The sequence below is a fragment of the Capsicum annuum genome, chromosome 10, assembly GCF_002878395.1.
Source record: "Capsicum annuum cultivar UCD-10X-F1 chromosome 10, UCD10Xv1.1, whole genome shotgun sequence".
Classification (NCBI taxonomy): Eukaryota; Viridiplantae; Streptophyta; class Magnoliopsida; order Solanales; family Solanaceae; genus Capsicum; species Capsicum annuum.
In genome coordinates this window covers 96,489,284-96,506,914 of record NC_061120.1, presented here as the reverse complement: position 1 = coordinate 96,506,914, position 17,631 = coordinate 96,489,284, and the positions used below count along the sequence as shown (strand labels likewise).

The 17,631-nt window shown below is 31.9% G+C and overlaps 3 non-coding genes across 3 annotated transcripts; all 3 read right to left on the bottom strand.

The window, feature by feature from the left end:
- Positions 1–2,182: 2,182 nt before the first annotated feature.
- On the bottom strand, positions 2,183–2,398 carry LOC124888385. Its single transcript, XR_007046510.1, has one exon. It is a non-coding gene; the product is annotated as a small nucleolar RNA U3 (small nucleolar RNA).
- Positions 2,399–2,682: 284 nt separating this feature from the next.
- On the bottom strand, positions 2,683–2,843 carry LOC124888401. Its single transcript, XR_007046521.1, has one exon. It is a non-coding gene; the product is annotated as a U1 spliceosomal RNA (small nuclear RNA).
- A 13,410-nt stretch (positions 2,844–16,253) lies between these two features.
- Positions 16,254–16,409, bottom strand: LOC124888393. Its single transcript, XR_007046515.1, has one exon. It is a non-coding gene; the product is annotated as a U1 spliceosomal RNA (small nuclear RNA).
- Between the last annotated feature and the right edge of the window lie 1,222 nt (positions 16,410–17,631).

Below are 17,631 nucleotides of genomic sequence, written 5' to 3'. Positions count from 1 at the left end.
CACACATAAATGAAAATCTTCAAATAAAGGTTGTCGTATTCATATGCTTGGTCCCTGACAAAACCCTTTTTCGGAATTAAATAACGAATCACACTAGTAATATAAAAGACACTTTATTCTCTCCATTGGCGGTATGTCAATGAAACTAGCTCAATTGGTATCCCTAAGGTGATCCTGATCCTCAAGGTTCCCATCAAAAGTAGCAGATTCGCTACGGTTTTAACTTGTGTTTTCACCTGTATAAAATATAAACAACATATAATGTGAAGTAAACACTACTACTAACTCTATCTAGCATATAACGCTAAAAAGAATGAATGTTACATTTCATTTCCTGACAATGGCGCCAATTTTCATAACACCCAAGTTATACCATAAAAATATAAGTGATCATTATCAATATATTTTACCTGATATGACTTGGAGTCTAATCTATAGGGAATATGAGCAATAGGTTCACTCTCAAGTGTCACAAGCGATTACAAGTTGTCTCATAATGCTAAAATTACAAACTAAAGTAAAAAATGAGGGATGCTTGTTTAAAACAATTGTTTTTTAGTTGGAAGTTTCATAATTTGTTTTTCAAAAGGCATGTAAAAGATTGTACCAATGAATTAGATACACTTATGGTTATCCTTTCTTGAAAATTACTATATACATAGGTACGTGAGAGTAAATCCTATAATTTGTTCATTAGTTATGATTATTTTAGTTTTTATGATTGGTCATGATTTTTCAATCCACCACCAATTTCACGTGGGTTTCTTTTAAAACCCCATGTTTATACACTACCAAGAAATCAATAGCCTCAAAATTGGTGATCTATTCCTACCATAACTACTTATATGAGTTTTTCTCAAGTTTTATAAACTAATTATTAGCACTGGTTCATTCTCTTTTAAGCAATACAAAAGTTCCATATTTAGACAAATTTTGCAACCTTAATCTGTAAGTTAAAATATAGAGATTAAGTGATAGAGATAAGATAATACGAAGGTAAATAATCACTACCCATGCAACAATCAAAACTCAATAATGCATAACCTCATTCTTTGAAATTTTAGCTACTCATAATGTAAGGAAAATAAATTATATAAAATTCATCACTAATATTCACCAAAGAATCCAATTTTTTCCAAGAAAAAACAAAATTCCAAGGTCAAATTTTGAGCTCAATGTAGTTAATCCAAAAATTAAGGTTTGAATAAAAGCTTATTCTTCAAAATTTTATAGATAGATAGGGTTTTGAATGGACAAAAAAGATTAAATAGCTTCAGTAAAGTCGAGCCTCAAAGTTCCAGAAATAACACTATGTGTAGTTAGACTAAGACACATCCCTTCGCTGAAGGTGTCAGTGATGCACTAAATCTGCACTATCTTTCCAATTTGTCAACATATGAATCTCTTTAGGTTTGATTCTATCTCTTTTAACAAAGTGGAGCATGTCTTACTGATCTATGACACGTTGAATCTCTCTAAGCATCATCGTTTTGTCTCTAGTGATCTCGGCCTCAAACTGTCAGAATTTGTGATAGATGAGTTAGAATGGCATTGCGTAGGATATATCATTGATGCGTCGATTGTCCCTCATAATACCTTTGTGAATTTTTATCTCCACTCTTAATTCTTTTGCTCATTTTTTTGCATTTATTGGCAATTCCAATCACATTTTGGCTTGAGAACTAAAAACAAATCAAAACAACATCAAAACACATTAAATTTAGCATTAAGCACATGTTTTGTCAATGTTTTAAAGGCAAATGGGTCATAGTTTACCGGCTCATAAATAACATAAAATATTCACAAAAATTTAATACCTTTTAACTTCAAAATAGGACTCCCTGAAGGAATACACAACCATTTCCAACTTGTCGTATATCGATTTTTTTTCACAATCTTATAGTAATTTGGCCACAATATATCAACTTCTGCAACTAACTCCACTATGTAAAAAAATATTGTAATGTAACTTCTAAAAAAAAGAAGGGGTTCTACATATGCATCATCTAAAGTAACAATTTTCATTCGGTAGCAAAGAATGAAACTTCAAAGAAAAACTTCTCTCCACACCAATTAAAAGAAAAGAATTATGTTGATTTTCTTCGTACCTTAAGCATTACATGATAAGGCGAGAGAATTAAATATTCTTGACCGTAGTATTCTAACCGGATAAAGAATAAGGAGTCTGTCATACGACTATGACACCACCTTAAGCCCAACGGACTAGGCTGAGAATGTTCATTTACAACACCATGACCCCTAAAAGGAAAGAAGGTGGTTAATCACACTCTAATCTTGTTTCCATGTTTTATATACTAGACTTGGTTTACTATCTCCTTAGAACACAAGGATATAGTGGTAAAAGCCTATAGAACAAATCAAGTTCCAGTAAGGTCATGCCCATTCATGTTGTTGATTTGTAATATAAAGACTATTCTTCCTATCGAATTTATCAAAACTGAAATTGATGTAAAAAAGGTAGTATTTAATTATGATTCCTTTCTTTTGTAAGTGGATAACACTTTATAAATTGGAATGATTATAAGATTTATATTATATAGTTTCTTCTTAAAGTACTGATGATTTCAATTGGAAAATATTTAATATCATGAGAATGTGATCTCTGTAATTCACTATGATGTAATTTATACTAGTTAAATATAAAATTATACTTTGAATTAGGTAGAGTCTACACGAACTCAATCCCCTTCTATTATAAATTATGATGTAGAGTCATTTACTAGAGTTAGCCATAGGCTGGTAGCCCTAAAATATATGCAATGGAGGCACCAACCTAGGGCATGGACCTTTTTACCTACCATTGACACTGTCTAAGGAAGTATGTCTCTCTCTTGTCCTTGCACCTATTTTATATTATTGCTAGAAAGAAAGGTATGAAGGAATATTACAGCTACAATACCCAATAGTAGAGATTTGCTGCTATAAATTACTACAGAAAGTTCTTAGATAAAGAGGGATAAAGAAAAAAGTTTTTGACTTATCTTTCACATTCTCGATAGATCATTACAAATAACTTCATCTATCTATCTATCTATCTATCTATCTATCTATCTACCTACCTATCTATCTATCTATCTATCTATCTATCTACATACATACATATATAGTATATTTAAGGATTACAATCAACAAAATAAACAAAATATTTCGCACTAAATTATTTAAATATGTGCATCACTAATCACCGGTTAATTAAACCAAAATAATTTTAAACTATAAAGATATCTATAATCTTGGAGTTTCAAGAAAAATACTAATTTCCTAACAATACTTCATATGATTTTTCATTGGAAGTCCTTGAACATGCATTGATACTCAAAAGTATTGGTGGGAAGGTCCTTGGTTAGGATATCATCTTGTTGTTTTTCATTACTGCAATGCACCAGTTTCACTTTGCCATTCTTCCTACCATCACTTATGGAATGAAATCTGATATTGATATGCTTTGTTCTTCCACGCTTCACAAAATTTTCAGCCATTCCAATAGTTGATTTATTGTCCACATAGATCTTTGTTGTTTACTTTGATAGATGATCAAATTAAAATAAGATGATTCTCAATCAAATTCCTTAATTTATGGCAGATACAACAGCCACATACTTAGCTTCTACTGAAGATTGAGCTATAATATCTTGCTTCTTTGTGCTCTAATAAAAATGGTTATACCAAAAAAAACAAGTAACCAAACGTGCTTTTGTAATAATCCAAACATCGACCCTAATCACCAAATATACTTTTTTAATCATCTAAACATCCACCCTATTCAGTATCTGAATAGACAATAAGATATCTATTCTCCTCACTTCTATATCTAATTCCATAATCAATTTTCCCTCTAATGTATCTTAACACCCTCTTAGTAGCTCTAATAATCTTAGTGCGAGGACTTTTCAAAATGGGACACTAAACTAGAAGCAAATATTACAACTTACCTAGTTGTTAGACCCAACAAGCTTTCAATAAAGCTCTTATAGAGTTGTGGATCTGCCTTCTCTTCTTCATATTGTTCATCAACTTTCATTCATGACAATTTGAATAGCAACAGGTTTGCACTTGACAAGATTGACCGTCCTTAGAAGATTCGAGGCATACCTCTTGTGCGTCAAGAAAATCCTATCACAAGATTAAGATCTCCATTTCTAGGAAAAACATCATCTCTCCTATATCAAACATCTCAAAATCTTTTAATATTTTAGTTTAAATTCTTAAACCGCAAAATTATTTTCACCTGTGATAGTCAAATGTTCAATATAAACTAATATCACAATCAACTACACATCAACTTGCCTTATGAAGTATAAAGTAGGACCATTTAGGCTTTTCTGGAACCCTTAAGACATTAGACAAGTATCCTGCCTACTATACCAAGATTAGAAAGCTTGGGTAAGACCATTGAATGCTTTTTTATGCTTGTAAAACTTGTCTTCTGCACCTGCGATTATAAAACTTTCATGTTGTTTAACAAAAATGTATTCTTGAAGCAATCTATTTAGAAATGTATTTTTGACGTGTAAATTGTAGATTTCCATTCTTATCATGCTGTACGTGTGATTATAGATATATCTCATACGTTATAGTAGAATAAAATTAATCTCCAAAGTCCACTCCATGTTGCAAGGAATAGATTTTAACTACAATTCTGGTTTTATTCTTAAAAATGGAGCCATAAATATTCAATTTTTATAGACTCATTTGACACCCGTGAAGTTCTTCTATTATGGCCTATCTACTAACTTTCAAGTATTATTTTTATTAAAGGAAAGGTCTTCCTCCATAGATGAAATCCAATCTTAATGACCTGCTGCTTTTTTAAAGGAGGATGGTTCAAAAAAAATAAAAATCCATTACTCATAAACTTAAGCTAGCTATTTGGTCTTCAAAATATGAGAATCAGGTGTCAATTCCAAATTAGAATTATTCTTTTCATCAATAAGACTATAGGAACTAACACTCATTTTTAGACTTGGAATTGCAACAAAAGTACTCCCATCTTGGTTCTTTAAAATAATATCTCGATTGTGGCCATAATGGCTAAATTTTTCCATTAAAAGATCTTCTCTAATAAACATCTTCTTGGTATTAACACTAAACACTTTCTATCTTTTGGAAACTATTCTATAACCCATAAATATAAAGTTCTATCTTGCTATCTAATTTTCCTCATTTAGCATCTTGAACATATGTATAGCACATAAAACAAAAAATTTTAGAGTGTCTCATAGATGATTTTATACCCTTCCACGCTTCAAATGGCATCGTATCTTGGACTGTTCTAGTTAGTAATTAGTTAAGTAGATTTATTACATTTTTATTAAACTACTCAACCAAAAATTAGTTAGGGATCTTCTTTTCTACTAGCATGCATCTCACCATCTCCATCATTACTATATTCTTCCTCCTAGAAATCCCATTTTGTTCTTGAGTGTAGCTAATAGTAAATCGTTGTTTAATATCCAAATCTATAAAATACTTGTTTAATTAATGTGATGTATATTTAGCTTTATTATCTTCAGTTGGCAGCCACTCTCCCTTTGTACCATTGCTTTGAATTCCTAAAAAATAGAGAACACATGATATTTGTAACTAAAAAAGAAGACCTATGTCATTTGAGTTAGATCATTCTCAAAGGGAATAAAGTATTTATTTCCACTCAAAGAATCCATCCTTATTGGTCCACATATATTTGTATCAACTAACACTAGCTTTTCCTTCACCCTCCAAAGACAATCTTTTAAAAAGGATCAACTATGTAATTTACCATATTGACATGACTCACAAACATCATGACACTCTTTGACTGCATATACATCAATGAACTAATGTTGCAATGACTGGACCTTTTGTGTCAAAGTCAAGTATCACTCAATTCAATACTGAAAGAACCATTTTTAGCAGAATAGCATAAAATTGGAAAAAACATTCGATCATGCACATTTTAGCTACTTCATATCCTTTAGGATTATAAATGACACATTTTTTATCCTTAAAATTAAGATAATAATTTTTATGAAGTAGCTGGCCAACACTCAACAAGTTTTGTGTCAAATTTTATCACATAAATGACGTCATTAATAATTTTCATACCTTCGACAATAGGAAACTTTACTAACCCTCTAAAGCTTAAACCAATTCACCATTTTAATTATTCACTTTAGTTCTATCAGATTTATCCAATCTAATAAATAGGTTTTCATCAATAACAATGTGCCTTGTGCACGCTCTATTAACATACCAATTATATCGATCAACATGTGATATGTGTGAGTCCATGAATACCTTTTCCTCTATTTTTCAACTAGGTGATCTTCCGCGAAATAGACTGATCATTTTGAGTTTGCTCTTTCTTGCAATACTTCTTAATGCCTTCATATTTCTTTAATATCTACATTGAATAGGAAACCTATTTTACTTCTTCCAATAATTCTTCTCCAAGTTATTTATCTTTTTACAAATACCACAAGGTGGAAATTTTCCTTTTCTCAAGAAATCCCCTTGGTTTCCACTACAATCACCTCTCTAAAGTAGTTTAACGAGAATTTTCTAGATTTCTTTTGTTCTTGAAATCCATAATCTACTATCCCTTCACTTCTCATAGTTTGTCATTGCTCATGGACTTGTAATTTAGAGATCACATAAGATATTATAAGAGTAGTCAAGTCCCAACACTCTTTACTAGTTGAGATTTTCGATTGAAACTTTTCCAAAAGGCTGACTAAAATCTTTTCAACAAATTTTTGATCTAGATAGTTTTCATCAAGTATTATTAATTAGGTCACAATGTCCATCATCCTGGAAGAGTATTCTTTTACACAATTCAAGTCCTGCATCTTCCAAAGCTAAAACTCTATTTAAGTCCTTCATTTTTTTCGAAGCTCCAATACCATGTTAGAATAAAGGCAATAAGGAATCTTAATGCAACAATATGTAACAATATAGATTTTCCGTTGTAAATTATTGAAAGAAGTTATTAGATGAAGAGGGATAAAAAAGCATGTTTTTGAGTTCTATTTCTTGATAGATTATTACAGAAGACTTTTTCTATACGTAACGACCAGAGACTACCCGCTAGTCGTCACAAGGTGCTTAGGACAATAAGTGAAACCAAGCTAACCCTTCTACTGGCATAACTGATTAGAAACTTAATAAAATACATAAATACGAACAAAATACGATGAAGATAAATCTTTTCTGAATTTGATCAATACAAAACTAATTTAAAATAATTACAACTCTAATCTTACAAAACAAAACTGGAATCAAATACGTTAAATCTACTGACTGTCTATGAAGCTTATACTAATATAGACTATAGGTAGCTGGGTCATGACCCCAACTATCCCTAATCAATATGGATAAATACAAGAAAATAATATTCTACTCAAACTAAAGTTTACTCGGGTCTTGAATCAAAAGAACTTATCATTGGCTGACTAAAAACTGCAAATTGTCTGATTATGATGTGTGTGCTACAAATGGTACCTACAATATGAGACAATGTAGCACATAGACATATATGTAGATCAGTACTTTTGGAAAATACTGAGTATGTGGGGGTGAATGCATAAGTAAAACAATAATTTAATATATTCATATACTTTCAAATGATGCATGCTAAGTGTAAGTGAATTACCTTGAGCTTGATTAAAACTGAAAGCTAAAAATCTTAGAAATATGAATAATAAAGCATACTGAATAAACTTTGTGAGCCACACACTTAGTTTCTAAAAGCTTTATCCTTACTCTTTATTTTGGGAGTTTCTTCTAACTGACATAAACCATGCAAGCTGTTATGGAGTCCAATGTCTTACCCACACTGGGGAGATCTGCTCTACCCTTGCCGTTGGAATAGAACTTCTTATCTTAAGTGACCACTGTCTTATCCTACTATGGGCAATCTTAAAACTACGGTGGCACATAGTTCTGGGACATGATACCTTTGGAATCATACCCAACTCAGTGCTAAATACTACTCCCATTCTTATTCTCAGACTTTAGGTAATTCACCTTAAAATAGCACAAGGGTTTGTAATAAAATTCAATTATGCTTCTCTTCTTTAAATCTCAAACTGTATGAAAAATATGGATTCCGTATCTTATCTTAGGGTTAAAAGATCAATTCTTTTCTATAAATCTTGGTAAACAATTATCAAAGTAACTTAAGACCATAGTCTTCTTAAAATCTTAAACTCAATCTTGATATGGACTTATCAAATAAAAGTTAAAAACATGATGATCTTTTTAAAATCTCAACACTTGAACTTTGGGTTTAAAATTCATGCTTAAAGTCATGACAATTCTCAACAAAACTTTATGCTCAATGTCTTTCTTGAAATCTTCCAACAATATCAATTCATAAGAATGAAAGTACAATTCATGATATAAATCTTCAATTCAAACCATAAGTAGGTAAGATGAACATGCACTTAAAATACTTAAATCACTTACAAATTCATAAATTCAAAGCAAGATAATTTAGGTATGAACCCTAGTATGAAATTTATGAAATCTTAACTAAAAATAAGTTTTGGGCACAAGGACAAAAGGAATATCCTTGTTCATAACCCCACATACCTTAGTGACGAATAAATTGAGGCTAGATTCCTCGTGTTCTTGAGAGGAAGATCTTGAATTTTTTTACTTGGGAAAAGGGAGGGTTTCTACGTGAGTTGATTTGAAGAAGATGGGCAAATAATTCCCCATTTTGAGTTATAATTTGTGTTTGGATGGCTGGGGATGGGGGGAAAGGACTAAACTACCCTTTGGCTTCTTGTTCCCATGTAAATGACCTTCATGGAATTATCTACAAAAATGGGAATGGGCCTCGCGTCGTGCCTCCCTGAAATAGGAATTAAACCCGCATCGCAAGCCTCTCACGAGAGCTTACTGCCTCATACAAAAAATGACATAACTTTTCAGTCGGGTATCGTATTATGGAAAAATTGGTATCATTGGAAAGCTAATTCAATTATATACAACTTGGTGGGTCTTAATCTGCTAAATTCTTTATATACAAAAAGTTATACTGGTTCAATAATGACCTTTATAGAAGCAAATACTAAACTTTGGACAAATCAAGGGCTCTTAACTCAACTTGGTTCTACGTGATTCTTATGAATATTTTCACCTCAAAATCACTTCACACACTAGGATCATGATAATGAAACTTATATCAACATGGAAATCTTTTTGATTATAGCTTACACATGCAGGAATGATGACTAGAATTCTAGCACGAAAATAGAGGGTGTTACATTATCTCCCACTTGGAATCATTCATCCTCGAATGATGGCTAGGAACTTGTTGAAGCCTTTGAGATATGGAATAACGTGGACATGATTTGTTGTCTAAGAAAGGATATAACTAAGACGAAACATTAAAACTCTTATCATTAAATTGATTTCTAAGCTGACTGGCCTTTGCTTACAATATTGAGCTGATTCATGCTTAGAGTTTAGTATTCACTTGAAAGTCTCATAATTTGATCTTACCTATAGAATTTCATTGTGATAACTTATGCAATAATACTCCAAGAGTTACTAAGGATGGAATAACGTATGAAACTTCTGATTAGTAATTGTTCTACAACCAAACATGCATAGAAATCAAAAGAAGAGAACTTCATGACATCGTCAAGTATATTAGGTAAGCACAAAACATGAGACAATGAGACTAGGATTGTACAATGGTTACTACACTGTCTGAGCTGGAATACATGGAAAATTAAGATCATTCACTAAACACTTATGAAATGAATCATGACTAAATCATACTAAGGGCTCACACTAAATTAGAGCATTTCTTCAACACTCTTTGCAAGAAGTTCTAATAATGTTTAGGGAAAAAGGAATCATGGACATGATCTGAATATAATAACTGGGTAACGAATCGAAACATAGCTACTACTTAATGACATGGAATAAAGGACTATAAAACATAAGCTAGGATAAAATCATTAAGCCTTAGGCAATGTAACTTCTTACTTTCAAGCTTAGAAATACTTCTCAAATACTCCCTCAACTATACGGTTCCCCTTAAATACTATACTCATTTGATTTAACTTATAATTCTCACATGTGCATTGATAAATTTATCTACTAAAGTCTAAACTGTACTAAATTCACTCACTATAATAAAGCCTAACACTAAATCACAAGTTACAACATGCCACACCATAATAATAGTCTACACCATATGTTTCAACCTTCTATGTCTCTTTTAGACCTCACACCCTAATCATAACATGCCTTACAACTTCAGTGACTAGCTCAGAACTCTTACTATGGATTCACTTCACTAGCGCATATTGCATTCATCAACCTACATCCGATCCTGACATTCAATCCTATCTTTATAACCACATATGAACTTCAAGGCAAAACACTCATAAACGCATATTTCATATATTCTCTAAACCACTATCAATACAAACTCCCACACATTACCCCAAGAATATACATAAATAATTTAAACTAACCATAATATGTATCAAAGTCTTGGCCTCAATCTTACTTCACACTTATAGCCTTAACTAAAATAGGCATACAACGATCTTTTGTCATCAAGAAACATTTACTTTTTCCCATGTAAAAAACTGTTCATCATAACTTTATAGACATAAAGGTCACTAAAAGGTTAGAACATGAGGACCTGAAGCATGAAGGGATACTAAGAATAACTGGACACTTTATTGAGGCCTAAAGAATAAAGTATTAACATTATGTATTCAACAAGGAGATCTATACTAGGGGAATACATGAATAACTAAATTTAATAAGGATCATGAGTTTCTGAGAACTGATCATACTTTGAAGCATGAGTTCATACTTAGCTTAAGCTATTCAACATAAGACTGGAGTTCATAGATTCATGAGGGATAACTCAAATTATAGAGTAAAGCTATTACTTGCTTTCTAGAAGTTGAGAATGTACTTGAGTATACATGAAGTGTATAAGCATTGGCTGTTGGCATGGATCTCTAAAGCAAGATATGGATTTGGTGTGATAATGACTTAAATCCCATGAATACTCTAGAGTAAGAAGGGATCACTATTTCATTACAACTCTTATTGACATGTATCACAATCTAATTCTTAAAACATGATTTGGTTCAACACTCTACCATCTCTCTCTTAGGTCAAAGCTAATATTCTAAGCTTATGGGTCTACTCCATATCCTCAAGACTGAGCCAAATTTCTTTGATTTAATGGTTTACACATAAATGCTAAACTCATATGAATAAATTATATTTCAAACTTACTGATTTCATTCGTGAACAACCCCTTCATATACAATCCTTAAGTTTCTAGATTCAGTAATAATCATCAAAGACTTACACTCCTATTTGCAAATATATCTACTTGACTAAACACATAATCATAGCCTACTAAGATCATACTTCTATACTTATATTTTCCCCAAATCATAAAAATCAAAATCATACTTAAAAGACTCAACACCAGCTATCAAAAACTCATCAACTTAGCTATTAAGAACACCATATACTATATAACTAGCCTTCTTCCATTTAGAAATTCAACGGTACAACAACTACACATGACACTTAATAACCTTAGAAAATAATGCAACCCCATATCACCTTTGGCACACCTCTACATCATGCTTAATCTCAAATTCATAAACTTAAATTCTTACATGCACTTTTAAGCCTACTAGATCACCTCTATATACCTAAAATCACTAACCAAGCAATCACTATTTCCACCTTTATGGCCCTCTAGTATTCAAACTTAATGTCTAGTGCTAAGAATGATTACGAACCCAACCTTACATACTATTCTCACTTGGAATCTATAAAACAAGACACCAAGAACCACCAGTCCTCTAGAACCCCAAAACATATATAATTGATCATAATCCTATGGTATGCTTTATTAGAATACGCTACTACATCCTTCTTTTAGACATTCTAACTATTTACCTATCTATACACCTAAATTACTTTGATTACTCTATAAGTTTCAACTAAAATTCTTTTTGCAATATAAAGAAAAGCCTAAATCAACAATACTCAACCACTAAAAACTTCATTAATATTCTATACATTTTTAACACAATAAATACCACCAATAACTCCTTCCCTACTTCAATAAAACAACAATTCACCTTAACTAATAACTCTTTCTCTACCTTCTACTAAACTAACACAAAAAGACTTATCACCTTAACACAAATTCGAAATCATGCATAAGTTTATCTCTATACTTTCTATCAATTGTCATTCCCACTTTCTTGTCACTGCACTTCTATACCAATAGTTTGACTATAAGAAGGTTCTACTACTTATGAATCATAACAATCCAGATTGCAATATCACTCGAATGCAAACTCAAATCAATAATCTAGGTTCATACTATCACCTTTAATGAGCACTATCTATATTGAAGGAAAAAGAAGGAATCTGAAAACATATTGTATTCTGTCTTAACTAAAGGACTCATAGGGTTGAGAAAATAAATTCCAACTTGAGCAACTTATAAAACACAGGGGAACTCCTCTCAAGCCCTTGGTGTGATTTCCAAAGTTACTGATAGTAAATATATGAGTGTCAAATCGGGAGGAATTAGAACTTTACTAATCATGTTATCTCAATAATAATACTTAAATGGAAAAAATAGAGTAATGCATGAATCGGCAGAAGTTTCTGAAAGAACAACTTCACAGCTCGATCTAGAGCAAGAAGAAGGGAAATATTTCTTAAATGTCCTGTAGCCTCTTAAAGAAAAGTATAGATGTCTCTGTATAATTCTGCAAGACTCTAATCGACACAGCTTCACAGACCCCCTAGGAAACATGAACTCTATGCTCTGATACCAAGTTTGTAACGACCTGAGATTACCCCTTAGTCGTCACACGGTGCTTAGGACCATAAGTGATCCCAAGCTAACCCTTCTACTGGCATAACTCATTTGTAGCTGAACAAAATACATAAATACAAATGAAATAAGCTGAAGAGAAATCTTTTCTGAATCTGATCAATACAAGAATAAATTTAAATAATTATATCTCTAATTTTACAAAATAAAAATGAAATCAAATACATTAACTCTACTGACTGTCTATGAAGCCTCTACTAATAGTGACTTTGGTAAGCTAGGACATGACCCCCAGTTATCCCTAATCAACACGACTGAATAAAAGAAAAAAATATGCTACTCAAACTAAAGTTTACGCGAGTCCTTAAATACAAAAAAAACATCATCGGCTGACTGGAAATTGCAAGCTATCTGATTATGATGTGTGTGCTACAACTGGTACCTACATTATGAGATAATGTAGCACATAGACATATATGTGGATCAATACTTCTGAAATGTACTGAGTATGTAGGGGTGAATTTATAAATAAAACAATAACTTACTATATTCATATACTTTCAACTAATGCATGCTAAGTGTAATTGACTCACATTGAGCTTGATTAAAACTGAAAGCCGAAAATCATAGAAACATGAATAAAAAAAGCATACTAAATAAATTTTGTGAGTTACAAACTTAGTTTCTAAAAGTTTTATCTTTACTCTTTCTTTTGGTAGTTTCTTCTAACCGACACAAACCATGTGAGCTGTTTTGGAATTAAACGTCTTACCCTTATTTGATTGAGTTGTTCTACCCTTTCCATCACAATAGAACTTCTTATCTTAAGTGATCACTGTCTTAGCCAACTATTGACAATCTTAAGCCTACGGTGGCGCGTAATTATAGGGCATAAGACCTTTGAAATCATACCCAACTCAGTGCTAAATACTACTCCTAGTTATACTTCTCTTCTTTAAATCTCAAACCTTATGACCAATGTGGATTCCTAATCTTATCTTAGGGTCAAAAGACCAATTATTTTCTTTAAATTTTGGTAAACAATTATCAAAGAAACTTAAGACCATAGTCTTCTTGAAATCTCTAACTCATTCTTGAATTGGACTTATCAAATAAAATTTAAGAGCATGATCTTCTTAAAATCTCAACACTTAAACCGTGGGTTTAAAATTCATGCTTAAATTCATTACAATTCTCAACAATATTTCATGCTCAATGCTATTCTTGAAATCATTCAACAATATCAATTCATAAGAATAAATTGCAATTTAGGATATACATCTTTAATTCATAAACTCAAAACAAGATAATTTGGATATGAACCCTAATATGAAATTCATGAAATCTTAACTTAAAACTAGTTTTGGGCACAAGGATGAAAGAAGTATCCATGTTCATAGCCCCACATACCCTAATGACCAAGAAATTGAAGCTTGATTCATTGTGTTCTTAAGGGGAAGATCTTGAATTATTGTTCTTGGGAAAAAGGAGGGTTTTTACGTGAGTTGATTTGAAGAAGATGGACAAATAATGGACCTTTTTGAGTTATAATTTGTGTTTGGATGGTTGGGGATGAGGAAAAAGGACTAAACTAACCCTTGACTTATTTTTTCCCATGTAAATGGCCTTTATGGAATGACCCACAGAAATGGGAATAGGCCTTGCATCGCACCTCCCAAAAATGGGAATGAAACTCGCGTCGCGAGCCTGTCGCTAGAGCTTACTGCCTCACACAAAAAATGACATAACTTTTCACTCGGGTATCATATTAAGGCGAAATTGGTATCGTTGGAAAGCTAATTCAATTATCTACAACTTGGTGGGTCTTATTATGCCAAATTTTTTATATACAAAAAAGTTATATTCATTCAAAGATGACCCTTGTAGAATCAAATACTAAACTTTGGACGAATCAAGGGCTCTTAACTCAACTTGGTTTTAGGTAATTCTTATGAACATTTTTCACCTCGAAATCACTTCACAAACTAGGATCATGATAATGAAACTTATATTAACAAGTAAATTTTTTGAATTAGAGCTTACACACGTAGGAACGACGACTCGAATTCTAGTGCAAAAATGCGGGGTGTTACACTATGTATTTATGTATGTATGTATAGCATATACTTGAGAGAGAGGATTACAAATCACAAAATAATCAAAGTACGTCACACTAAATTGTTGACATATATGTCTCACTAACCGCCACTCATTTTAACAAAAATACTTAAGTACTACAATGATATCTACTATCTAGAAATTTTGAGATAAATTTTAATTTCCTAACAAGTATCTGGGCATTCCTCTTCTGTATTTTTCATTTAATAATGTGACTATGTGACAGTTCCTTAATATGCATATCCATAGGATGGATCTTCTTTGTAAATATTTCTTTATGTATTATAAAAAGAAATGAAATAGAATAGTAAATGGAAAAAACACTTCTAATCTATCTGAACTATTGGAAATAAAAAAATTCAACATACCGTTAATAAAAATGTGAAGCCGAACAGGTGAGAAAAGAAAAACTAGATTTAGGGCTTCACTATTCTCAAACCAAACCATTAGGAAATTTTACTTCAGCAAGGATCCACTAGTAGTAGTTTGAATTAAAAATAGTAAGATTCAATGAAGCCTACTAAAAATTAACAAATGAGAAGGCCCTTGTCCTTATGATAGTCCTTCTGTCATTTTATTATGACAATAACATAGACAATTGTCATAAAATGGTAACTTTTGTGTGAACATCAATTAACAGAATCATCAGATTACAACTTCTAGGATATTGAATGACTTCATAGTCTTTACTAGTTGTTGCATGACAGATTCTGGATAACAAATATACCTAGAGCTTATTTTCAGTACAAGAAAAATGTTTATTAACATTTATTCTGATCTGAGGCAGATTTTGTCATTACTAGACAAAAAGAAATGCGAATTTATCAGATAGTCATGAGGCCATCTCAAGCACAATGAACTAGGCTAAGAAAAATGCTCTACCACTCCTTCACCTAGTGGGCAATGGTGGGTTATTAATCACACTCTAGTATCATGGCCACGGGATCATCCACAAGATGTGGTTTCCAATATCGTAAGAACTTAAGGATGCAGTGTGAGTCTATAGAACAGATCCTGATCTAGTAAGGTAGCGCCCAACGAAGTTCGGCGATGTTATATAAAGACTGATATTTTTCAATGTTAGTACAAGCTATTCAAATGAGTTAGTATTGCAAGATACTTTAAGATTTGTTGTATACTAAATTTTTTTTTCAATAGATTCATAGAGTATAACGGGTGATTGCAATTAGAAGAGAAAATAACCCTTGAGAAAGTGTGCACAAGCGATTCATTAGCCCATAAGCTATACCGCTAGAGAACAATAATACTATGAATTGGGTATGGGGGTCCATAAACGTAGGGCCCTATTTCCAAAAATTATGACTTAAAGCTTGACCACTTCGATCGACGTAGGCACCATGCAAGGTTTAATGGAGATTACCGGCCTAGGCCATGGAACTTCTTGATCACCCATTGACCATGTCCAAATAATTATGTTTTCTATAATTCTTGGGCTATTTATATATTATCTCCTGATTAGTATTCTATCTTATTCAATAGTCTATGTGGGACTAAATAGTTGGCCTTTGATCGGAATATCATTGAATTTCAATATTTCAAAGACTTCCCCAGTTATCACATTTACTATGAATTTTAACCTTTGCTCAAAAACACTTATCCAGACTATGCATTTTCATTATGATCTTTCTGTCTTTGTTAAAGTATATGAATGGCAAAGCATGGTTAATTTCTAAAAATAATCATTTGAGTCTATATTCTAGACTAGAGAGCACACAGAAGTTGAAATAATTAGAGATACTAAAGTCTAGAGAAGATTAAAAAATCAGAAGAGTGAAATGAAGCTCGAACAGGTAAGACTAGAAGAACTAAATCTAAAGCTCTATTATTCTAAATACTAAGGATAATTTCTTATTTTATTTTTGAATAACATAAAAAGTAGTAACAAGAAAATGGCAACTTTCATACAAGGCTTCTTGAAGGAATACATCTTTAGCAACTATTAATATGTTGAATTATTCCACGTACAATCATTTGAAAGTTGTAAATCAGATTTGTACCACAAGATTTTAGTAATTTTGCCATTATCTATCATTATATGCAACTATCTCAAGTATTGAATGAAAACTAAAATCTAGTAGAACCAAATAGGCATTCTATATGTGCACAATCTAAATCATTGATTCCATTTAGCTGTACAAAGAAGCAAACTTCAAAGAAAAATGTATGCAACACAAATTCTGAGAGAAAGGTTCACTTCATTAACTGCATACCTTATGCATAGTGGGATAAGCCGAGAATATTGATGATTCTTGATCACTATATTCATGTTGAAGTGAAAAAAAGATCCTCTAGCATTTCAGAGTTTTGCCTACTGGAAAAATAATAGCAAAAACGCGAACACAAGAATATTTGTAGTAGTATTATTTTAAATGGAAAGAGTAAATTTTTATCAAAACACACCACAAGGGATTTTTATTAGAAATTAAAATCATCCTAGTCCAACAAACGGCCTAAATCGACCCAGACCCAAAATAACAAGAAATAATATTTACCTATATACAAAATTAGACATTGAAGTGTTTTGAACTCTAAAAGAGGCAAGTTGATCCTACAACTTTGTCTTCATGATCTTCAAGTGAATCCAAATTCCAATTCATGGTTTTTTCTATCGATGAGATAATTCTGAAGGAGATAAC